The sequence below is a fragment of the Humulus lupulus genome, chromosome 6, assembly GCF_963169125.1.
Source record: "Humulus lupulus chromosome 6, drHumLupu1.1, whole genome shotgun sequence".
Taxonomy (NCBI): Eukaryota; Viridiplantae; Streptophyta; class Magnoliopsida; order Rosales; family Cannabaceae; genus Humulus; species Humulus lupulus.
The window spans coordinates 118,187,603-118,212,936 of NC_084798.1; the positions used below are offsets into that span (position 1 = coordinate 118,187,603).

Here is a 25,334-nt window from a genome sequence, read left to right on the forward strand (position 1 = left end):
GACCTAGACATTTTTTATTTATTATTTATTATGCCTCCCAAGTGTCTTCGATCACTTGGGAGGCATAAGCAAGGGGCTAGTCATCCTACAAGAATAACTACTCGTGAAGTAAGAGCTAGGGAACTCAATAAAAGGAACCTACACGGGGTACCTTAGAGTAAACCTAGTATCACAAACGCTGGCGAGAGTTAACGAGCCTGTAGAGGAACTAAAGAGGAACCTATTTGGGATACCTTAGAGTAAACCTGGAGAACTCATTCCCCGAAGAATAAGATGAGTGCTTAAGGCTGAAAACGGGACTCATGAAGTCCCGAGTTGTCTAAAACTTAGGCCCACAAACAAAGTGGTTGAAAGTGAAGGTTAAGTTAAGTCAATTTTTTAGTAATGTAAGGAAATTGGTAAAACCTTGTATTTTTAAGTCCACTATGTGATATTACTAAGCAGTGTACAAAAGTATAAAAAAAATTAAATTGCAAAGAAGGCCAAAATAGATCATAAAAATCAATAAAAGGCTATTAAATGTACAATTATACGAAAATGCTCGGGAGCTCGAGCATTAGAATTATTCATGCTCCAGAAACATGGCTCACATGCCTATACAATAAAAAAAAGGAGACAAAAAGACTGAACTTCTCTTGGTCCCGAGGAATTTCTTCTTTGAGCTCGATGACGAGATTGACACTGGAGGATCTAGTAACAGTAGCATCAATTTTGGATCAGAGGCGCTCCTCAAAGAGTGCACGTGTAGCATCGGCATTGCCAGTGAAGCTTAAGTCCATATCCCAGTTCCAAAGCCAGGACTTGTAAAAAACATTTTTAGCAATGCTATCCACCTCTTCACTCAAGATATTCATCTCATTTGATAAGGATTCAATCTCGAAGGCCATGGCCCTAATGCGGTCCTCTGTGGCCAACCTCTCCTTGAATAGAGTATTGGCTTCCTCCGCGACCCGAGTGGCCTCCTTCTAGGCTTTGGTGGCCTCTTCTTTAACTACCCTGGTCTCCTCATTGGCCTTTGCCACCTCTTCAGCAGCTTTCTTGGCCTCCGCAGAGAAGAGGTCCATTTTTTTTTGGAGTCTTGTTGGCAAGTCAAAAGACTCCTTTGAGTCCACTTGGAGTTCCTAAGAACGTGCATTCTCCTCATTGAGGGCCGCCCGAAGTTGTTTCACCACATCCACAGACATGTTGGACTTCAGAACAGCCAGCTTTTCTGAGGTCCGTTGGAGTTCATATGATTTCTCCATCATTATGTTCTCCAGGCATTGGACCATCAAAGTTGCCTGAAAATACAAAAAGTTAGTATTGGCCACAAAGAACAGTGAATATAACTCAAAGAGTGACGTAGGACATTAACCTTTACTGTTGCCTACTGGCAGGAAGAGATGAGTCATGCCTCATCGTCCCCACTAGTTGGGCGTATCTTCTTGTGGTTAAGTCACAAACAGTGGTACTTAACCCCTGGAGACGCTCCGCAGCCAATGGAGCAACAAAGAGGCCAAGTTTCTAAAGAAACAAACCATCTAGTTGTGCATGCCAAATTGGAGGTTCCTGAGGCGTCTCCCGTGGAGGTAGCAATTGGCAAATATATTCCCCCATCTCATGAACCAGAGTGTTGCCCTCCTCCAGTTGAGCCTTGAAATGCTCCACCATTCCATTGTACCTCTCGAGTAGTTTCCCCCCGTGGTGCTCGGGGTACACGAGCAGGCAAGGAACATCTTGGACCTCTGGGACTTCAGCAACCTCTGGGATTTCAACAACTCTAGGGGCAGGTGAATCCTCAAAGGACACCTCCAATATCAGAGTGTTAGTAACCTCCCACGGTGGAAGGTCAGGCACTGCCCCAAGCTCATCGACAGAAGTCTGAGTCATTTGTTGTCTCTTTGGGGGTGGGGAAGGTTCCACCTCCTCTCCAGGTCTCGTTTGCCCTCCAGCCACAGATCCTCTAGCTTCCGGGATCACCGAGTCTAGATCGTGGGCAAAGGCAACGAACCTCAACTGGTTTTCAAAAAGAGAACAATGGGTGAGTACTTAATAAGAAAAAAAGGAAGAAAAGGCAATAAAATAACAAAATACATCTAAGAACAGTTGAACAACTCGGGAAGCCCCACCACTTGATGACTCCTCTGGGTGAAGTATTGAGTGAGCAAATGCACTCATTAGCTTACCCATCTTTTGGGTAGTGTTGGTTTTGTACTGAAAAAACCATGAAGCGCGGAAAGAGGTCATGTCATCGAGGGGTACAAAGCTCCAAGGAGGCAAACACTTCCTGCGTGATGAAGGTAGTAGCCTATGATATCTTGCTAATCTTGATACTCCTCCTAAGTCCATCGACGATCACTGAGGAGGTCACATCAGAGAATCGTGGGGGAGACTCACACATGGTCGGGACTTACCCCCCCCCCCCCCCCCCTGAAATAGAAGGAGAAGAGTTTTACCTTGGTCAGAAGTGGAGGCCCCAACTCCCAACTCTATCTCCTCCTCGATAACCTGCTTGAGGCATGCTTCTTGGGCTGCTTGAATTGCCCGAGAAGTCTCTTGACGCTCTTTGGCCAAAAGTTGGGTGTGCATGCGTCTAGCTTGCATGTCAACTTCCTCAATATGCCTAGCCATCTGCTTCCGGGACTTATTAGAGTTTGGGAACCTAGTGAGGTCCAGATTACCAATGTTTTGAACTTGGGGATGAAGTCCCACCCGGACAAGATTCTTTGTGGGTTAGCAGCTAGCTCAGCTCCAGATCCATGTTCGGGGAAGTCTTCATTTCCTACAGACAGTCTTGGAAGGAAGGAATCTACGAGGTGTGGAGGAAAGGACCTCAGACAAAAAGTAACGCAAGCTAAAGGAACCCAAATCTAAGAAACTCTCCGAAAGTGACAAAAAGGCTTACCAACTTTTGAAATGTCTAGAAGTAGAGTTGGATTGGAATGAATAGGGACGCCTGTAGTGAAGAAGAAGTGGTCCTTAAAGTCCCATCTAGATCACTTCCCTTCTTCTTCAGACAGGCTCAAAAGCTGTACAAATATAGGATCTCCGCCAGAGAAGGTTCGAGCCAGTTGTGGCACTTGTACAAGATGTACTAGCCTGCGAGGACCTTGTAGCCATTCAAGATTAGTTGGAAGGGGGAGATCCCTACGTACTTCAAAAAATTGAAGAAGTACTAGAGGAGAAGAAGTGTTGTGTTCCATGGAGGTGTGACTGACTCTTGGACCCAAAACCTCTCCGTGTCCCGAAAAAGCTGAGTGGGATAGCTGTCATTGCGAACCCGTAGGGGGCCTTGATGTGGGCCAAGCATTCAAGTTTTTCAACTAGGTCAGGATATGCTCCACCTTAAATCTCGAGGCTTTATAATGAGCTGATTAGTTGGACATCGGGCCCACGTTGACTTCCTCCTCAGTTAAGATAAGCACACCCGATTGCGCCCTCACCGTCAGTGGCCTTTCCGCCACCAAGGCTAGACGCTCCACCACACGAGCATCCTTGAGAGTTTGTCTTCTGGGCATCTCCTGAATTTCTCAATCAAATCTGTAGAACCTGTGCTGGTTAAGTTCTTAGAGCTCCTCGGACATATGAAAAAAATCCAAGCATTTAGTATCCCGACCGAAAGAAAAAATGGCCAGAACACGAGAATACCCTAAGACAACTGCTTGGGGACAAAAAAAGGATGAATTTTTTTTTCTAAAAAGGAGTGTTCTTGAAGCAAAGAAACGTCACCGGAAACACCATCGGAGATTCAAGAACACAACTAAACAAGGTCAAAATTTGGGAAATTTCCAGAATTGAAACCCTCAAAACACAATTTTAGTCAAAATGAAAAAAAGATCACTTACAACTGGATTTTTACACTTAGAAGGATGCAAAATAGCATAAAAAGAGGGAATGACCTAAATCCTAGCATGTTCATCATCTAAAACCAAAACCCAAGCACAAAAAATTATCCAAAAACAAAGTAGGAACTATGAACCTCAGTGAAGAAAGCTTATTCGATAAGTACTGAAGATATGCATGTAGGCGAGTGCGAATGTGGATGTATTTGATATTGTTAACCCTGAAATATTTGTATTCTCTATAGTTATCCAAGCTAAATGCAAGAGAAGTAGAATATGGGAATGAATTTTCTGGGAACAAAAAGGTTTTCGCTATCTGAGAAGATGAAAGAGTTTCTACGAGTGTGAGGGAAAGTGTGGGAAATGGAAAGGAATGAAATATTTAAAGTTGGAACTCCAAACGTGGGTTAAAAGGTACTAAATAACCAGTTGTTGATCACCTACTAGAAGGTACTCGAGCGTGATCCAACTATCAAAAAAAATTGAGGAAGTGATCGTACTCAAAAAGGTGAAAGGACGTCTTGGGTACAGAAATTACCCATCATTAAATGGCATTGATTAGTGGTCCCAGCAATAGGGAGCTGACACGTGGCATCCCCTTTTCGGAAATGTCAACACTCGAGGACACCCAACAGTGAAGACCCGAGGATAAGTTCATGAGAAGACGACATATATTTTATCTAAGTCTCCACTGTCCCTAAGGACTAGTGAAGACTTGGGGGGGATGTTGTCTGTGTTTTCACCAATCAACATATGTCATGAATTAAGAGGTTGTTTAAAGCTCCATGGGAGCTTAACTCCAGTTTCTTGTCATCATCACCACTACAGAAGAAGCATATCATCCAAGATCATCACTTCCCGAGAACCTAATTGGGAAGTAATTCTCCAAAGGACTGTCAAGTCGTGTCCAAATCACCTAAGTGTTAGAGAACCTCTTCCTGGGGAGAAGGATAGTTGCCAGATGTCAACTAGAGAGGTGCTCTGGACCACAAACAGCTGTCTGACACCTAGTGGCCACAAAGTTCGTGTTGTCGACCCCGTACAATTAGAAAAAAGGTTGTCTCACGACCCCGCCTGACATGGAAGATGTGTAGCTACCTCCCCGACACTGTCAAGGACACTTTTCTAATAAAGCAGTGGACTGAGCTTCCTCGTATTAGGCCCACTAGGTTATTAAATACAAGATGTCTTTATTTATGTAGTAACTAACCTCATTAAGAGAGGAATAATTGTAATCATCTCTAATTAATGAGATTAATCCCCACAACCACAAATAAATAGGGCTAGGGCACAATTTGTAAAAGGATCCCAGCATTCAAAGTGAGCAGATACGCTACCTTAATATCAAGAGAAGTTGAGCTTTGCAAGTTCTTCACCTTCAATACAAGTGATGTGTGAACTAGGGTTAATTAATAACCTGAACCACGTACAATCTTGTGTGATTATTCTTCTTTCTTAAGCTTTCCTTTTTATTTGGTAGTTGACGAAAAAAAGTCAATCAACAAAGTAAAAGAATGATGAAAAAGAAAATGAAGTAAGAAAAAGTCAAATGAGTAAGTGAGGTAAGAAATATAAGAGAGAGAAAGTGAGTTCTGAAAGAGAAGATAGAAATAGAAGTGAGAGTAAAAAAAAGAGAAAGTTAAGAAAAAGAGATGAGAGAAAGTGAAGTAAGAGAGCAATACGAAGGAAAGTGAAGTGAAAGAAAATGAGGAGAGAGTGATGAGAGAGAAAATGAAGTGTGAGAGTCATGACATGAAGTGGGGTGAGAGAAAGCGATGAAAGAGAACATTATAAGAGAGTAGTGATAAACATGTTTAGACTACAGTAGATGCTAAAATCAACAACCACTGAAGATGATCGTAGTAGGCACTAACAACCTGCAAGACAAAGAAAAAAGAGTAACCAGGAAACCTTGGGACATTAGGGTGGTGCTGATTGAAGGCACTTTGACAGTTAAGTCAGTACACTAGTAATGCAAAGTAATTTTAAAAGAATAACAAAAAAAAAAACACCACATGTTTTCAAAATGTAGCAAAAGAGTGATGGATTTAGCTAATTAAAGATATGTGAGAATACTAGTGCAATTGATGAGTGTTGGCTATAGTAGTAGTGCGATATTATCATAATCTTCCTGTTCTTCTGCCCTAGGAGGGGGTCTATATTGGCTTGTCAGAAGGCCATTTCCAAGCTTCTTTCTCTATCTTATGCAAGAATCAGTCCCTCCTACTATTTTGAAGGAAGATTGTGCTAGTGTTGATGCCCTAAAAGCATGTGTAAAGAAAATTTTATTTTGAAAATCAATAAATGTACATTTTCTTATAATTGATTGTTTTAATTATTATTGAATAATTTATATAAATATCAGAAATTCCATATTCATTAATGAGAGTATGATCTTGTATTAGTACGAGAGGATTAAGATCATTATTAATGAATAAGCTAGTTAGCAATATATTAAAGTATATAATCTTTCACAAATGGTTGCTAGTACGGTTCGCTAAGCACTTTTAAGAATGCATGTGATCTAGATCCAGATTGCTGATGTAGATAGACATCTCAGTGAATGTACTTTATATAATTTAATTATATATAGCTTGAGCGATATGAATTAATTTCTTTATAAACTTGTCGTTTACCATAAAAATATAATTCATATTAATATGATGATCACATTGTTAGGATTGGTGCCCTAAAAGCATGTAATAAGATATTTTTTTTATTGGAATTAAATAAAAATACATTTCTTTGTAATTGAAAGTTTGAATTATTGTTGAATAATTATAAACATCAGAAATTTTCATATTCATTAGTGAGAGTATAATCTTGTATGGGTACGAGAGGATCAAGATCATAGATAATGAATAAAGTTGTTAGCAACCTATGAAAGTATGAAATCTTTAATTAATGGTTGCAAATACCGTTTACTGATCCAGATTACTGATGTAGATAAACATCTTAGTATATATTTAGATTATATATGATTGGACTGATGTGAAATTATTTCTTTATATACATACCGTTTGCCATAAAGATTTAATTCATGTCAGAATGATGATCATATGTAGACCAATCTATATCCTGAGTAGTCATGAACTCTTGTTCATGTCTATTGGGTCTTTTGATTCACTCGTTAAATTCTCTTAGAATAATGAGGCTAGTGACTTTTGTTTTGGAGATTTGATAGTATGAATGGCTGAGAACTTGATCTTACAAGAGTGGAATCTAAGCTTTCATAATGGATCAATATATTGGTTCTTTTAAGGGTTAATTATGGTAGTGAATAGTTATTGAGCTTAAATTTATTAGATGATTATAAATTAAGTAATTCACTGGTGATATAATAATACTTAAGGAACAAGAAGTAATTAGAAGGGTAAAACAATAATTTTGGCAAGCCTTAATTAGCGAACCAATAAATTTGAGGACATACCTACATGAAGTGATTATATCAATGAACAAATCAAGATAACTCTGTATATATAATTCTATAATTATTAAGAGTGCAATTCCATATTTATATTGGAGTAATAATGGAATTAATAAATTAGATTATTTAATTAAATAGTTTAATTGATAATCTGGTTTATAGGAGCATAATATTGTAGGTTCATGTCACCCAAGTCACCTCTTTACCACACTGTCAAGGGTGTGAGTATAATTGACAAATTAAAAGGAGAAAATGACTTAATTGTCAAGGAAGTAATTTTCTAGGGCTAAGAAATAATTATGTGTATTTAATTAAATATGAATTAATTAATTAAATAAACTAATATGTTTTATTTGAAAACTATGTATTAGTTGTTTTAATTAACTTTGGGTTTGATTAATAATGAGAGAGAAAAATATGAATTTATTATGTGTTAATAAATTATCTAAATTATAAGATAAAGTTAATTTTGAATTAACTGATAATTATTCATTTATGAAATATTATATTATTTTAATGCATAAATATATTGTCATATTAATTGAATAAATAAATGAGCTAAAATTGGAGAGGCACATGTGTGCCACACACCCATCTCTGTGCTTGCACAGTGACTGCTGTGTACCATATGTCATAGCCGAGTTTGTTCAATTTAAAATTAAATTCTTAAGAATTTGAATGATATAATTATTAAATAATTATTTTAATTTGATTAAATTATTTATTAAATAATTTAAATTAAAAAAACCAAATTAGTTTTGACTGAGTCTAAGTTTGTTAGATTAATTTTAGATTTATAATGTTTAAATTATATAATGAAATCTGAACGATTGAATTTGATCAATTTTTAAAAAAACTTGAAAAACTTCATTTCTCTCTCAAAAGCCACTGTCCTCTCCAAACCTCTCTTAATCTCATGTGTTGAGTACATCAAGAGAGTCAAAATTTTGTCCTCTATATTCTACATGCCAACATACATCCTTGTGTGGTGTGGATCTCAAAGTACTCTCATTGGATTGGATGATTGTGGTTGATTTATGAAAACATATCGAGGAATCTAGATAGGATTTGAGAGGTATGATTATGTGATTATGAATCTTGATCATGTATAGGTATATATGTGATCTTGGATCTGGTATTGGTTAAATTTTTATTATCATCCTTTTGTTGCACACTCTGATTTTCACAATTAATAACACCAATCGACACGAGAGCAGTTCATATATACGTATACATTAAATGTTGTGTGTGTTTATTGCATTTGTTATATATATGTTAATATGTATGAATGAATGATTTTGTTTTTTTTTATGTAGGGTTAATATATCGTTATTTATATGGTGATTATTGGGTTTAGGCTAGGAATTTTTTTGTAATTTTATTTTTGAAATACTATTGTAAGTTTCTACACAAGAGAAAATTGAAGTGGAGGACCCAAGCCCGAGTCCCTAGCTCCCTGCCTCCCGCACGTGCGCTCGAGCCCTTGGCTCCTTGCCAACATCAAGCCCAACTCCTTGGCTCTCTGCCTGCCTCGCGGCCGAGCCCCTGGCTCCCTCCCAGCCGCGCGCGTGCCTAACTCCTCCTTCTGTATCACGCACCCTAGCCTCTTGTCTCCCTTGCCGCCAACCCAAGGATGCCCTAACTGTCATTGGCCTTAGCTTATGACACACCTAGAAAACCTAACTAATTTTTATAATTATATATTTTTTAATTAATTCTTAAATTATTTGTATTTTAAAATTAATTATCTTACTTTAATTTTGTTAGAAGATTAAAATAATTTTATTTGGTTGAATTTTTAAATTAAAGTTTGAATAATTATTTAAATTGTTTTCTTGATTATTTAAATTTAACTCAATTAAAAGATAATAAATGTAACGTCCCGTGTTTTGAACCCACGTTAGTAGCCGGTTGGAGCTGGTAAAGAATTGTGTGGAATATTATTTTGATAAATGATATTATATGAATTTGTGATGATTCGTGAATTTTTAAAAATATATTGTAAATACTAGTCACATTAGTATAGTACCACAAAATTAGACTATTACGAATTGAAAAGAAGAAAACATTATAAAATGAATAGACCAAAGAGTATATTAAGAGTTTAGACAATCACATCAATAAAAAAACTAACTACAAAATAGAACAAAATGAAACATAAATTTTAAGCTAATATGATTATTTTAATAAAAACTTAATTAACAAAAACTGGTGTTAATACATTGACACAAATTAAAGAAAATAAAGAAAAATAAATAAACCAAACAATATATAAATAATAAAACAAACAATACAAACCAACTATATAAGTTATAACTAAGAGGTATAATGGTCACACTTGTGTTGTTCTTTTGGTAAATATTATGTATTTGTCTTGCATGTGTAATTTTATTAGTTTAAATTCATTATTGCATGTAGGTTATGTTGAATGGTTAGAAGAGGGACCCAACATCCTCTAGGATTCTATGACATTATGTGCAAAAAGTCCTAGTCTTGAATTTCAAAGGGTCAAACCAATTCCATATGTACTTATTTTTCGATTTTCTTATTTATAATGTATTTTTTAGGAAGAGTTATGCTCGTAGTATTGAAATATGTCCAAAAGGTATAACTTTGAGCAACTTATGATTGTTACAAAAATGTTGTGCAACCTGTAAAAAATTATTTTTAAAACTGTGCATGCAACCAACTTTATATATGGCTAATTTTTGTACTGAACACTCTTGATGTATTGGTGATAAAACTGGTTAAGTTTCATGGAAAAGTATTGAAAAGGCTAGGAGTTCTATTTTTCCAAATTTTAGAAAAAATAAGATTTTTCAAAATAAGCTCTCTGGACAACCACTTTTGTGAATGTTTTTCACCAAGTAAAAATTATCTTTTTGACCTATTTTTTCTCATGGATATTCTTAACATACCCTAATATTGACTTAAGATTTTTCTGACCAAAATAATGAACCAATTAGATTTTATAGTTTATCAAAGTTTAAGAAATATGATAAATTCTTGCTGGACAATTGCAATTGGTACCTTTTGAAAATCGTCTTCACTAAGTAAAAATGAGTATTTTTGTATAAAAAATGGACAAGGAACTTCTTGGTATAACCAAGATTGATTCTGAAAAATATGGGAATTTTAGTGATAATGTTCTTGGAATATAACCTTTCAATGTTAGGAAATTATCACAAAATTTAATAGTTTTTACACTTGGTAAAAAAATGGGGACTTTTCTAGAAATGATTAGATTTTTAATTTATCTTAATCTTAATAATTATGGACAGAGATTTTATACATGAAGTGATTATTAGGGTTATTTTGGATATTAGAAATAATATTTTTATAAATTAATCAATTTTTATTTAAAGAAAATAAAAAGGGTCAAAAACCCTAATTTTAAAGAAATTAGAATAATCACCTTTTTAATCAAATTAACCTTCTCACTGACTTTAATAAAAAACAAATTTAAATATAAACATCTTTGTAATTATTTTCTCAATAAAATAAAATTAACTTATTTTCTCAAAGGGTTACAATTTAATTTTACAAACATTATAAGTTCTTTATAAGTTATCAACGAAATGACAATTTTGTAAAGTTAACACGTGTCTAAATTGATGAATCCAGATAGGTCCGATAGAGGAAACAAGCCGAGAATATATACATAAAGATCGAATTTTTATAACTAAGCCTCATTTTGGAAATTTTTCCGAGAACTTAAGAATACTGTTTTACGATTTAAATTGAGTAAGGATGTTAATACCTTACTAAAGATGCTACAATGACCTTAATTGCCTAGAGTTGTTTATTCTAGTGCAAATGTCATTATTAATTTGAGTATACTGTATGCTCACTACAGTATTGGCTAACAAGACCAGACTGTCCGCGAGACAATTTTCCCACATGCAACTAAGGACGATGTGTAAGTCAATCTTTCATTTACGTGGCTACACCATGAAATTAACTAGTGTATTGTTTGCTAGAAATATGACTTTTACACTAGTGAGAGATGGCTCATTTAGAGACAATGACTAGAGGTGCTTATGCTCCATTTTTATAGTTGGCTAGGAGATAAGAATGCTGGCAAAACTTAGGAGTCTTGATGATCCTAGGGGGTGCTTATGCTCCATTTGTGATAGTTGGCCAAGAGACAAGTATGATGCTACAACTTAGGAGTCTTGATGATCCTAGGGGATTCTTATGCCCCATTTGTGATATAGTTAGCCAAGAGATAAGTACACTGATAAAAATTAGGAGCCTTAATGATCCTAGGGGCACTTATGCTCCATTGTCATATTTTATAGTCCAGTTCAAATCTGTGACACTGTTTATTATTGGTTTGGTTAGCTACCCTGACATTGGGCCAGGAGATAAGTATGCTGGTAAAACCTACGAGTCTTGATGAGTCGGTGTAATTTCACCTACCCATGTATTAGTATTAATACCCTTGATAACTCATTGGTCACCCTCGAGAGGGATTTATGGCTGGGATACTAGTTCTGAGACTCGAGTCTCCATTATGGATTGAGATGTATACTAGGGGATATCTTTGGTGACTCCCATGTTGGTTCCTAGGGTTAATATTATGGTTATTCTATATTTACTCTCTGGTCTAGTTTTTCTATAGGATTGGGTTGAATGACGTTTCTATTATCTATAATATTTGATATTACCAAGACTGTTAGGCATTCTATAATTGATTATTTAGGGCCTGAATTCATTCAGAACCCTAAGGTTGGTGAGTTATTTGATATTCAATCGATGACTTGGTCATCGACCTTTTGTTTTCTGCTCTACTTTGTGTTGTAAAATTGACTTTACTAAGCATTATCACTTACCTAGTTGTTTCATGTATAGGTAAGGGCAAGGACAAACTTGGAGAGTGAGAGCTGGAGTCTCCTTGCAGGATGTAGATGTGGCCCGACCTTGGGGAGGAATGCTCTTTTGAAATAATTTTAATTTTTTGTTTAAAAATATTTTAGCTCACTTTAAGACATTAAACTTGCTTGTAAATAATTTTAGCGTGTACACACATTTATTTTAAAAGTTTTTTTATACTGATTTTTGAGACTTAAATTTAATGAAAATTGTTTAATTTTTGGAAATTTTTTTATTGGTATTTTTTGGTCGTTACAAATTTTTCCTTACTGAGGAATGCCTTGAAGAACTAGCTATCAATGCTTCGAAAAATATTTGGGACAAATATGATTCTTGGATTCAATTCAACAATAAGGCTAAGTACTACATGGTTGTTAGCATGAATGATGTTCAAAGAATGAAGCACGAAAACAAAGAAGCATCCTATGAGATTATGGAATCTCTAAAGCTATGTTTGGGCTACAATCTAATCAAAGTCGTCATAAGGCTACTAGAACCTACATGAACACTAAGATGAAAAAAAAGGTATTTCTGTATGTGCACATGTTTTCAACATGATCAACATTATGCATGTAGTAGGAGTACATGAGGCTACCATTGATTATAGAACCCAAGTAAGCATAATACTTGTGTCTATATCTCCAACTTTTGCTGCATTCACTACCAACTATATTATGAATAAGTTGGAATTTAGCATGACTCAATTGTTGAATGAATCCTAGTTTTTTGAGTCATTAAATAAGATTGTGACTAAAGAGGATGAAGAAAATGTTGTTGAGCAAAAGAAATCTGCCTCTGATGATAATTCAAAGAAGAGGAAGAAAAACAATGGTAAAGACACTAATAAGGACAAGAAACCAAAGAAGGCCAAAAAGTCACTTAAGGCCAAGGAGAAAAATCACCCTAAAGGAAATTTTTTCCACTATGGAGTTAAAGGTCATTGGAACAGAAAATGTGACAAGTATCTCATTGAGGTGAAAAAGAAAGGTAAATTTGATTTACTACTACTTGAATCTTGTATATTGGAAGGCAATATGTCATCCTGGGTTGTAGATTCAGGAGCTATTAGCTATGTATGTTCTTCTATGCAGATGCTTGATTGATCAAGGGAACTTGTTGACAGCAAGGTGACTATGAGAGTTGGAAGTGGTTCACTCATTTCGGTGAAAGTAGTGGGAATAGTCTGTTTAATCTTTGGAAATAATTATCTTGTTTTGAACAATGCTTATTTTATTCTAGGATTTTCAAGAAATTTGATTTCTTTATCTTTATTGCATGAACAAAATTTTGATGTTTTCTTGAATAATAATATGATTGTTATTTCAAAGAATAGTTTAAACATTTTTAGAGAAATTTAAACAAACAGATTGTATATGATTAATCCTATAGCGCGATCAATTAATAATTCTTAATTATTCAAAGTAGCTAAGCCTAAAGGAAACAAGAGACAAAAAGTTTTTCAAAATGTTGACACATATCTATGGCATCTAAGAATGTGTCATATTAATCTAGAAAGAATAATAAAAAAAGATGGACCTTTGAGAGAACTAAAATTTGGAACTCTTTTGGTTTGTGAATCGTCTCTAGAGGGTAAAATGACCAAAAGACCATTCTCAACAAAGGGCAATAGAGCCAAAGAACCACTAGAGCTTGTGCATAGAGATGTACGTGGTACAATCAATATACATACTAGAGGTGGTTATGAATACTTGATCACTTTCATTGATGATTACTCCAGATATGGTCACTTACCTAATGCTTAGGAAGTCTGAAACTTTCAGCAAGTTTGAAGACTTCAAAGCCCAGGCTGAGAAGCAGTTAGGTAAAACTCTTAAAAAACTTTGATCTGATCAAGGTGGAGAATACTTAGATTTATAATTCAATGATTTCTTGCTGGAGAATGGTATTCTATCGCAACTCACAGCACCTAGAACATCACAACAAAATGGTGTTTCAGAAAGGAGAAACATGACCTTATTGGATATGGTCAGGTCTATGTGAGCTACTCTGAGCTTCCACTTTCTTTATGGGGTTATGCACTTCAAATGGCGACCTACATTTTGAATGTAGTCCTATCTAAGATAATAAGCAAGACACCATTAAAGTTATGGAATGACACAAAACCTAGTTTGCGTCATTTCTGTATATGGGGGTGTCCAACTCATGTTCTTAGACCAAAGTCTGGGAAACTAGACACAAGGTCAGAAGTGTGTATCTTCGTTGGTTATGATTCAGTGACTAGAAGTGGTTACTTTTATAGTCAAAAGGACTAAAAGGTGTTTGTGTCGACAAATGCAACCTTCTTTGAACATGACTATATAGTAAGTTATAAACCTCCGAGCAAGGTAGTTATTGAGGAACTAACCTTTGAACAGATAATTAAAAATCCATCATCATCATCTTCATATAAAACCAAAGAAACCATTGTTCTTATAAATGAAGCCCAGTGCATCTTCATAGTGGGATGATTGTATGACAACCTATTCGCTATGAACATGACACATGTTAAGTGTCTAACATGAATAAGGATGATCCATTAACCTTTAAAGAGGCAATGGATGGTCCTTAAAAGGAGAAATGGTAAGAGGCCATGAACCAAGAAATGAAATTGATGTATTCCAATTCAGGCTGGGAGCTTGTAGATCCACCTAAAGATGTCAAGCCCATTTGATGTAAATGGATTTACAAAAGGAAAAGAGGTGCAGATGAGAAGATATAGACTTTTAGAGAAAAGCTTGTAGCCAAAGGTTACACTCAAAGGGAAGGTTTTGATTATGAAGAGACATTTTCTCTTGTCGCCCTGCCAAAACCCATACACATTATTTTATCCATAGCCCCTACACATGACATGAGATATGGAAAATGAATGTCAAGACAACTTTTCTTAATGGGTATCTTGAAGGTTGACTGATAAATTACAAATGAAAGATTTGGGAGAAGCAAGCTATGTTCTGGGAGTCTATGGAAAATTCCAAGAAAGGTCAGTTACCGACCAGACATGGAATTGTTCTTTCCATGGACCAGTGTCCTAAGGCACCTCAGAAAGAAGAGGATATGAGAAAGTATCCCTATGCTTCAGTAGTGGGCAGTCTGATGTATGCCATGTTGTGTACAAGATAAGATATTTGCTATGCATTGGGAGTAGTTAGTCATTATCAATCAAATCCAAGTTTTGAACATTGGATTGCGGTAAGGAACATTCTCAAGTATCTTAAGAGAATGAGAGATTATATGCTTATGTATTCAGGTGGTGACCTGAACCCCACATGATTCACTGATTCTGATTTCCAATCACATAGGGACAGTCAAGAGTTGACGTCTAGCTAAGTATTTACTCTTGGTGGATGAGTTATAGTCTGGAAAAGTATTAAACAATCCAACATTGTTTGTTATACCATGGAATGTGAATACATAATAGCTTGTGAAGCAGCTAAAGAAGTGGTATGGCTCAGAAAGTTCTATAATGATCTGGAAGTTGTTCCAGATATGGACAAACCACTAATCCTATGATGTGACAACTGAGTCTAAGTTTGTTAAACTAATTTTAGGTTTATAAATTGTAATTATATAATGAAAACTAAACAATTGAATTTGATTAGTTTTTTTAGAAAACTTTAAAAAATTCAATTTTCTCTCAAAAGCCTTTGTCTTCTTGAAACCTCTCTTGATCTCATATGTTGAGTACATCAAGAGTGTCTAAATTTTTTCCTTATCCTACATGCACACATACGTCCTTGTGTTTAATAATTGACTTGGAAGATCTTGGTGTGGATTTCAAAACATTCTCATTGGATTGGTTAATCATTGTTGATTTATAGAAAAGATAGCGAGGAATCTTAAAAGGCTCCAAGAGGTATGATTCCATGATTATGAATCTTAATTTAATGTATTGGTATATATGTGATCTTGGATCTGGTATTAGTTAAATTTTTATTGTCACCCTTTCGCTACACACTCTGATTTTCACAATCAATACCAACACAAATGTAGATTAGTCTAAATACTGAGTAGGCATACCCCTATTCTTGTCTATTGTATCTTTTTATTCACTTGTTAAGATTTTTTTGGAAAATAGGCTAATGACTATTTGTTTTGTTAATTCCAAAATCATCTTACATATGTGTCACAAAGTTTAATCATACTCTTATGTCGCGTGTGTTAAACCCGAGGTCTTACTTACATGTCACATAGTTTAACCAGACTCTTATGTCACGAGTGTTAAACCAGACATCATACTTATAATGGTGGCCAACTGAGCTTACTTACAAAGTCACTAGAAGCGTTCGATGCTTGCTTACTTAATTATCGAGAGCTACCCAGTTCTTACTTACTTGATATCGATAGTTAGTTAGGTGTCATAATCATAACTGCTTACCTTACTTATGAGTATGTGAACCTCCTTAGGACAACGGTCTTAAGTAACCTTCTAGAACTAGTTTTCAACTGTATACTTAAGTCTTAAGTTAAAACTAGTCATGTCATGTTGTAGCCAAACACTCATAAGTTGTCTTACCAGTTGTCCTCACCGGATAAGTGAGATTCCTAAGTCCAGAAATGAACTTTCCTGGACAAATAACATTGTAATGGAATTCATACAGTGACTTGGATTAATTATGGCATTCGATTAATTAAGTTTATGTCTTTAAGTTGAGCGATTAGGGAAGAACTTAACTTAACAAATTTTTAACACTCTAAAAACATTTGCTCTTAAATCTAAATGCTTAGACTAAACCCTTGAAATTTACGGTCTTATCAAATTATTCGAAAAAACATGCCTACATATAATGGTGCAAGAAATTTGGAAATAAATTCACAATTGTTTAAAGAGACCACATTCTTAAATCTAAAGAAAACTTCCATGACCGCTTTCTTATTTACCTTATAAAATAAAAGTGTTAAACACTATATCTCGATTTATTAAAATTGTAAAGCAAAACGCTCTGAAATTAGAATTACCAAGTATTACTCTTTGAAAAAATGTAATTATTTTATTTTTGAGAAAAGTTTTATTTTTTTTGTGGTGTGTTACAAAAGTTTGGGCAATTGGACCGATTTTTGTCCAAGTTTGAAAAATAGATTTTTATTTCACTACTAATCTTTTAAATTATAAATGTCAATTTTCAGTAAATTAAGACACCCATAAGTTTTATTATCCAAAAAGATTTTATTTTCTCAAATAACCAAATAAACAAATTTTAGTCCTAAGTGATAATTATTTTTATGAAAAAAAGTCATAACTTACACAAGAGTATTATCTTAAGGTTTTTCAATAAAATATAGAATCTCATTATATTTTAAGCGACTTAAATCTTAACCCTTAATCCATAGAAAGTTATCTTCTATTTACTTTAAATATGATTTGACTAGTGAATTATGACTTAAATTTTAAAAACCTAATTTGTTCAAAACATAACTTGATTTGAGAACTCTTTTTAATAAAATCAAAACTCAAAATCTATGGGGTATTTCTTAGTCAACTCTTGCAGGACATTTAATTAATATAAAAAGAGTCTACATAATTAAAACTAGCTAACGATGTTGATTTAAAACTTGCCAAAACATTTTTCAAACATGCACTCTTTAAGGTGTCAATTTTTCACTTCACCTTGCATGTCAATTACAAAAAGCTTATAACTCGACCTAGACATAACATTTTTGAGTGTTTCAAAATATTAAAATAAATTACTCTTCCTATATAATGAATTTATGAAAGTCCCATTTGAAAATTTGACCAATAACCTAAGGTTTGGCTCGTTGGAAGCCACTGTAACAACACCATCTTGGTAGCAAACAATTTTGAGCATATAAGTTAGAAAATTCATAACTCACAAACCATAATGAATTTAAAAAAACAGTATAATGTACATAATATTCGTAATGTATACTATAGATATACCAAATATTAGCTCCTAAATGTAAACAAAGCATGTTCATCAATTTTTTTACAAAGATATAGGTGTAAGTTGTCAGGACTCTAATTTCAAGTTAAGTATAGATTTTGGAAGGGCCACAACTCCTACTTTAGAAAATATTTTTAAGTGTTTCAAAAGCCTAAACTTAACTAATATTTTCGAACTACAAAAATGTGTATCCTTTTTAATAAAATAGTCAACAAAAGTTGTGTTATACCCATTGGAATTCAGACCACAAACAAGAGAGCATGCAAATTTGCACATACCTAAGGAAATGTTTGATTTCCACTAAACAAATCAACATAGAACACATGCATGCATCATCGAATGCTATCACATACCTTAATACAATATAAAAAAGAGATCAAAACCTTCCATGCATCTCAAAAATGCAGAATGGAAGATTAAACATAAACTATTACCAAAACACAAGATTCTTACCTTTGAAGTTCTAGATTTTGTTCATCTTGGGTCCTTGAGCTTTTTGAACCACTCCTCTATCCTCTCAGCACCTTAACACTCATCCCAAAACTCTCCATATTCAGATTCAAACAAAAGAAAGAAGAAAATAAATGAGTGTTGACGGTGAAATCTCGTCAATGAAATTAGATCGAAAAACTCAAAGTTAAGTATGGAGATATTTAGATAAGAACTTAGAATGAACTTATGGAAGGATAAACACAGATCAGCAATGGAGTGAGTCTTTGTATATTGCTTAATAGCTTGAGTGTACAATGAATTTCCTAACCCCCTTGCTGGAGGGGTGAAAGTCTATTTATATTGAGCTCTAATGGCTCCTGGTACATCATACGGAGTGAGTCTCACGTATGTGATTACATCTTGACCCATGAGCATGTCAACCTCGTGCGAACATGCCGGACCTTACTATGTGAGGGCCTTGTGCACCCATCCTTTTGCAATACTTATTTTGGCCCCTTAGTTTAGCAGGGCCAAACCTCATGGCTCATAAGTCGATGTCTCCCTTGGGACAATCTCTCGGTTTCACAAGACTTACAGGCCCGACCCTGATAACATGACTAAGTAACCTTTAGCCCTGTATTCTAACCATGAACTAGAGATTTTTTTTCTTGGTGGATTTTTGGCATCCACACTTGCCCCCAGTCTATAGGGAGGCCTTTAGGAGTTCTTGTAGACTCTTCTCTTCCTTCTAATATATATATATATATTTATTATTATTTTTTTGTATTTATCATGCTCGAGGTCCTTTGGAATCCACATGAAAGGGGGTTCGATAGGTCTCCCTTTAGTGCACCTTGATTGTATCTATAAGGATATGTTGACCCCTTGGGTTCTAGTTATCCTTTTATATAATTTTGCGCGCGCTTATTATTTCTTGCGAAAAGCGTCCTTCTCGTCATTAGGCATAGTACTATTTTTTCAAGCGTCTTCTTTAAGACCCTTTTTGCAAGCGTCTTCTTCGAGACCCTTTTTGCGAGGGTATACTTTTAGACCCTTTTTGGAAGCGTCTACTTTGAGACCCTTTTTGCAAGCGTCCACTTTGAGACCCTTTTTGCGAGCGTCTACTTTTAGACCCTTTTTGCAAGCGTCTACTTTGAGACCCCTTTTCAATTTTTGAGGTGATCTCCCTTCGGGTCGGTACTCTTATGGCTAGATGGTCCTCGTCCAATTTAAAATTTGGTCAGCGACCCCTCTAGCACGATGCCTCCTTCTATATGGAATCTTCAGACGTATTGGTAGTAGGGCGACTGGAGATCCCAAAATGTTTAAACAAAATATATATACAATCTCAATTCTCAAAATAAGTTGACTTAAGCGACAAAATAAGACTTTTACCTTAAGCCCATCAGATAACTCAACACCGTAGATTGAGCAGGTCGAACATGCATACCCTGCCGCCAAGCTCTCCAACTCATGGGATGTCTATCTTCACTTTGCCCCTACCTGCATCATAGAGCACTCGTGAGCCAAGGCCCAACAAGAAAACCCACAGGGCATAAAAATAATCATGGCGATTGACGGAATTGCCCTTATTGGAACTATAGGATTAAGATGGGCTAAAGGGGTATTTTAGACATTTTGGATGCTGGGGGATAAGATTGAACTTAAAGATTAGGCAGCTGAGACTCTAAAATCACTTAGAAGAAAAATAGAATTCTCATAGCTATCTCACTTTCTCTCTCTCGGTTTCCTCTCCCTCTCTTTAGTGCTTTGAAATTTGAGGAATTCTTTAGGACTCTAGGCTAAGGAATTAGAGGATTGGACTTGCAAAGCTTGGGGATTAGCTCAAGGTTGAACTTATCTCAGAGGTAAGGGCCTAAACTTAATCTTTTCTGTATAATTCTACTGAGAATTGGAAGTTTGAATGGGAGTTGGATTTTGATTTGGTTTTGAGTGTTTGGTAAGGGTATGTAATTGTTTCTGAATTGCTGTGATGTTTAGGCTATGTGGATGAGGATTCTAGACTTGATTCTAGGTTTAAATGATGTTGCGAGTGTGAATTGTTGATTTAGGCTCGGGGAAAATGCAGTAGAAAGCTTGGTTTCTGGGTTTAAGGGGCTCATTTTGTGGCCCTGTTCATCAGGTGCAGCGACCCATTTGAATATTGAGGCCTAGGGGCCTCAAAAATTTTCCCAGGCACCACGGTGCAGGGTATCGCATTCTGTGCCCCGTGTCCTTCAGCAGAGAGATCTTTGCTCTCTCACTTGAGTGTGTCGCGACCCTTAAGAGTTGGGTCGTGGCTCAAATGGGAAATATTGGTTGTTTGAGGGTTTTAAGCTCGGGAACGCAAATGTTATGGATCGGGGAGTATTCTACTACCCAGTTAAGTAGAATTCAAGGTCCCAGAGACTAGATTAATATTAAGAAGTTCTTCTTTTGTTTAGGGCTTAATGGATGGTTATTTTGAATGTGTTGTGACTATGTTATCAACAAAGCACGGGTTAGAGGACTGTGCTCCGGATCACGTTACTCAATCAGCTTGGGACACAAGTAAGAAAACTATTGTACCCGTAGAGCAGGGCATGGCTTTATTGTTTGTGTTTCACGGTGTAGCCCTATTGTTTATGTTTAATATATGTGAATGTTATGCTGTGTTATCCATATTTATGAATGAATGATGAAGGCTAGGAACTGTGAAGGTCGGGTACGGCAAGGGGCCGAGAACGGCATTGATCATGCTGAGTGCAGGGGACTAGGGTGAGACCCTCAAAGGGTGTTGTATCCACCCGCTCGGTGAAGACCGTGAACCCAAGGCTTGGTAAAGCACATGGGACGACGTATGTAGTTATGTGTATAGTCTGTTGACTATTTGTGTTGTTATTATTGGATTTGATTATACTTTGTATGCATTGGGTTTTCTTGGTAGGCTTCGGCTCACGGGTTCTCTATGGTGAAGGTAAGGGCAAGCGAAAGGTTGACCAACCATGAGTTGAAGAGCATGGAGCGAAGGGTACATGTTCAGCCTACCTGGCTGCCACGGCTAAAATTATTTTGGGAAATGTATTGTAATGATTTGTTTTTGTTGCATAGGTCCATAGTACTTATATTTTGAATTGTAATACATTTTCTAAATAATATTTTGGGATCCCAACTGTATAACTTTTTTTATGATTTCAATGAATGTCCATATCTTTATAATTAATGTCGTTAAACGAGTTTTATTTCAATTTAATCACACTTTTAACCTAAAACCTTGATTAGTGAGCTAATGGCACATTTATAACTCACATGGTAACGACTCTAATGTAGTAGGGCGTTACAACTTGGTATGAGAGCGTGCCAAGGTATATGTTTCTTGGAGATCGACCGAACATGTAAGCTCGTTGCCAGTTACAAGCTCGACTCAGGGTTGGTTGGTATTTATTGAACTATATGCTTAATTGCTTGTATAAGTTTCCCTGTTTTATTGAATGTATAGATAGAGCGTGATGAATGTGTTGATATATGCATGATGCTAGGGCATGGCCCCCTTGACTATTATAAGTTATGTATGATATGTGGAATTGTTGATTGCGGTTGATTGATGAGATTGGGAGGTGGTTTTGGATGTTGTAATCATGGCTGATGTGTGACATCATTGATTGTAGGCATATTGCAGTAATGCCTCGGTGATCAATTAGACTCTGCGACAATAGGGTCAAAGATGATAACGAGGGTCAGGACCCCCACCTGCCCCACCGAACTGGCAACAGGTGTTTGCTGAAATTGAAGCTAGACTTCATTGAACAAAAGATGAGCTTCAAGAGTTGATGAAACAGGCCCCTCCTCGGGGTATTGGGTTACAGGTTGCACAGGTTGTGGCACCAGTGCCAGCCTAGCCTGCTATGGAAAATATGTGGGAACCTTTGTACGAGAGGTTCAGGAAGCAGCATCCTCCCACCTTTGAGGGTGGTCCAGACCCACTGCGGGCAGAGTAGTGGATGAACATGATTTCTTCCATCCTGGATTTCATGAGGGTGGAAGAGAATGAGAGAGTGGCCTGCACCAGCTATATGTTAAGAGAAGACACCCACATCTGGTGGGACGTTGAGTCCCAGTAGAGTGATGTGACAGCCATGACTTGGGAAGAATTCAGAAAGATCTTCAATGAGAATTATTACAGTGTTGCAGTTTGAGCTACAAAGGTGAACAAGTTCATTAACCTAACTCACAACTGAATGGCGGTCACAGAGTATTCTTTGAAGTTTGACCAGTGCCCACTGATATGGAATGGAGGTATCAGTTTGTGCAAGGATTGAACAATATGATCGCCTATGACGTTAAGATAACTTTGGATCTGGGAACTACAACCTATGCACAGGTAATGGAGAAGGCCCTTATTGTTGAGGGGGATGAGGGTCAGATATGGAGATAGGGTTCTACTAGGTGCGATGCTCGAAGGATGGTGCCTCCTTTTGCTGGATCTAGCCAGGGTAGTGGCCCAGTGAGCAGAAGAGGAAGGCACCAAATTATTTTGTTCCTTCTGACTCAGATAGGAAGGCACGAGGTGCGTACAGTGGTCGTCAAGGCAGGCGAGACATCTGTAGGAATTTCCTAGTGTGTCCTCGGTGTAGGCAACCACATCAGCGAGAGTACAGGATCAGGGCTTGCTTTACTTGTGGGAGCATTAGTCATCTAAGGAAGGACTGCCCACAAGCCAGGAAAGAGGAACTGAAGCAAAGCAATAGCCTCACTCTAGCCAGAGTATTTACCTTGACCCAGACTGAGGCTGAGGCTAGCCCCTCGGTCGTGAAAGGTCATATTGCTAGTGTCGGTTCTTCATTTACTACATTAATTGATTCAGAGGCTACCCATTCATTTGTATCTGCTAGAGTGATAGATCGATTGTGTAGTCCTAGTGATTTGTATGCTAAGGGATTATGGAGTTTGTTTCCAACTGGAGAACTGGTAGTCTATAGGAGATGGGTTAGAGCATTGTCAGTAGAGATAGACAGTAGGGATTTGTCTATGGATATGATTGAGTTAGCGATGGATAACTTTGATATGATCCTAGGGATGGATTGATTATCAAAGTACGATGCGACGATTGACTGCAAGCACAGGATGGTGACCTTTGAACTGGGAGGGGAGGTACCCTTTGTATTTGTGGTGACAGTGAGTGGTCCACGAGTACCTATGATTTCGGCACTAAAGGCTAGAGACCTAATGCAGGAAGGTTGCATAGGATTCCTAGCGAACATTGTGGATACCTCTACGATTATTTTGGTTGGATTGGATGAGACAAGATTAGTATGTGAGTTTCTTGGTGTGTTTCCAGCAGACTTGCAAGGGTTGCCACCACACCGAGAGATCGAGTTCATCATAGAATTGGCGCCAGGGGCAGGGCCAGTATCTAAGAAACCTTATATAATGGATTCGGCAGAGTTGAAAGAACTAAAGATTTTGTTGCAGGAGTTACTGGATTTAGGATTCATTAGGCCAAGTTTTTCGCCATTAGGTCCTCCAGTGTTGTTTGTCAAGAAGAAGGATGGATCCTTAAGGATGTGCATTGACTATAGAAAGTTTAACAAGTTTACCATTAAGAATAAGTACCCACTACCTAGGATCGACAAATTATTTGACCAACTACACAGGAAGACGATGTTCTCCAAGATTAACCTTCGGTCCGATTACCACCAGTTGAGGATTAGAGAGGAGGACATACCAAAGATCGCATTCCGCACGAGGTATGGACATTATGAATTCCTGGTCATGTCCTTTGGATTAACCAATGCCCTATCATCCTTTATGGACTTGATGACTAGGGTCTTCATGTATTATTTGGATTTGGACAAGTTTTTGATCATATTCATCGATGATATACTGGTGTACTCCCTGTCAGAGATAAAGCATGCGTAGCATCTTCGTTTGGTACTACAGTGATTGAGGGAGCATAGGCTTTATGCTAAGTTTAGCAAATGTGAGTTTTGGTAACCCCAAGTAACATTTTTGTGCCATATTTTCAGTAAGGAGGGGATTCTAGTAAACCTAAGTAAGATTGAGGTAGAGAGAGATTGGCCCAAGATGAGCAGTGTACCAGAGGTTAGGAGTTTCTTGGGATTTTCATGGTATTATAGGTGGTTCGTTGAGGGATTCTCCGGAATAGTCACACCATTGACCAAACTGGCACGTAAGAAGACTAAGTATGTGTGGACAGACAGGTGTGAGAACAGTTTCAAGAAGTTGAAGCGGCGACTGATCACCGCTCCAGTATTGGGTCTACCTTCAAACAATGAGAAGTTTATAGTCTACTACGATGCTTCCAGGCAGGGTTTAGGTGTGTATTGATGCAAGCTGGAAAGGTGATAGCCTATGCGTCGAGACATCTGAAGGAGTATGAGCAGAGGTATCCCACTCATAATCTAGAATTGACAGCAGTGGTATTTGCACTAAAGGTTTGGAGGCTTTTTTTGTATGGCGAGAAGTGAAAAATATACACTGACCATAAGAGTCTGAAGTACTTCTTTACTCAAAAGGATCTGAATATGCACCAGAGGCATTGGCTGGAATTGGTAAAGGATTACGACTGCGATATTCTATACCATCCGGAGAAGGCCAATGTGGTGGCCGACGCATTGAGTCGGAAGGGCCTAGGACAGTTATTCAGTTTGAGGCAGATATCAGATAGGTTAACTGAAGAGATGACTAGAGCAGATATTCATTTGGTAGTTGGTCAGCTAGCCAACATCACCCTTCAGTCCACGCTCCTTGTGATGATCAAGGAAGCAAATGAGGAGGATCCCCAGTTGAGGGAGCACATAGAAAACATCATATTAGGACTGGCTAAGGACTTTTCTATTTCAGAGGTGGGTATACTGAGGTATAAAGGTAGGATTTACA

General features: G+C 36.8%; 1 long non-coding RNA gene across 3 annotated transcripts; it reads right to left on the reverse strand.

Annotated features, from left to right (window-relative positions):
• Positions 1-488: 488 nt before the first annotated feature.
• LOC133782479 (uncharacterized) lies at positions 489-4,270 on the reverse strand. Of its 3 annotated transcripts, XR_009870545.1 has the most exons (4): positions 2,885-4,270; positions 2,109-2,788; positions 1,355-1,995; positions 489-1,280 (listed from the first exon to the last, which is right to left on the reverse strand). It is a non-coding gene; the product is annotated as an uncharacterized LOC133782479 (long non-coding RNA). The 3 variants fall into 3 exon arrangements; XR_009870544.1 differs by having other exon boundaries at positions 2,166-4,266; XR_009870543.1 differs by having other exon boundaries at positions 2,109-4,266.
• Positions 4,271-25,334: the final 21,064 nt, after the last annotated feature.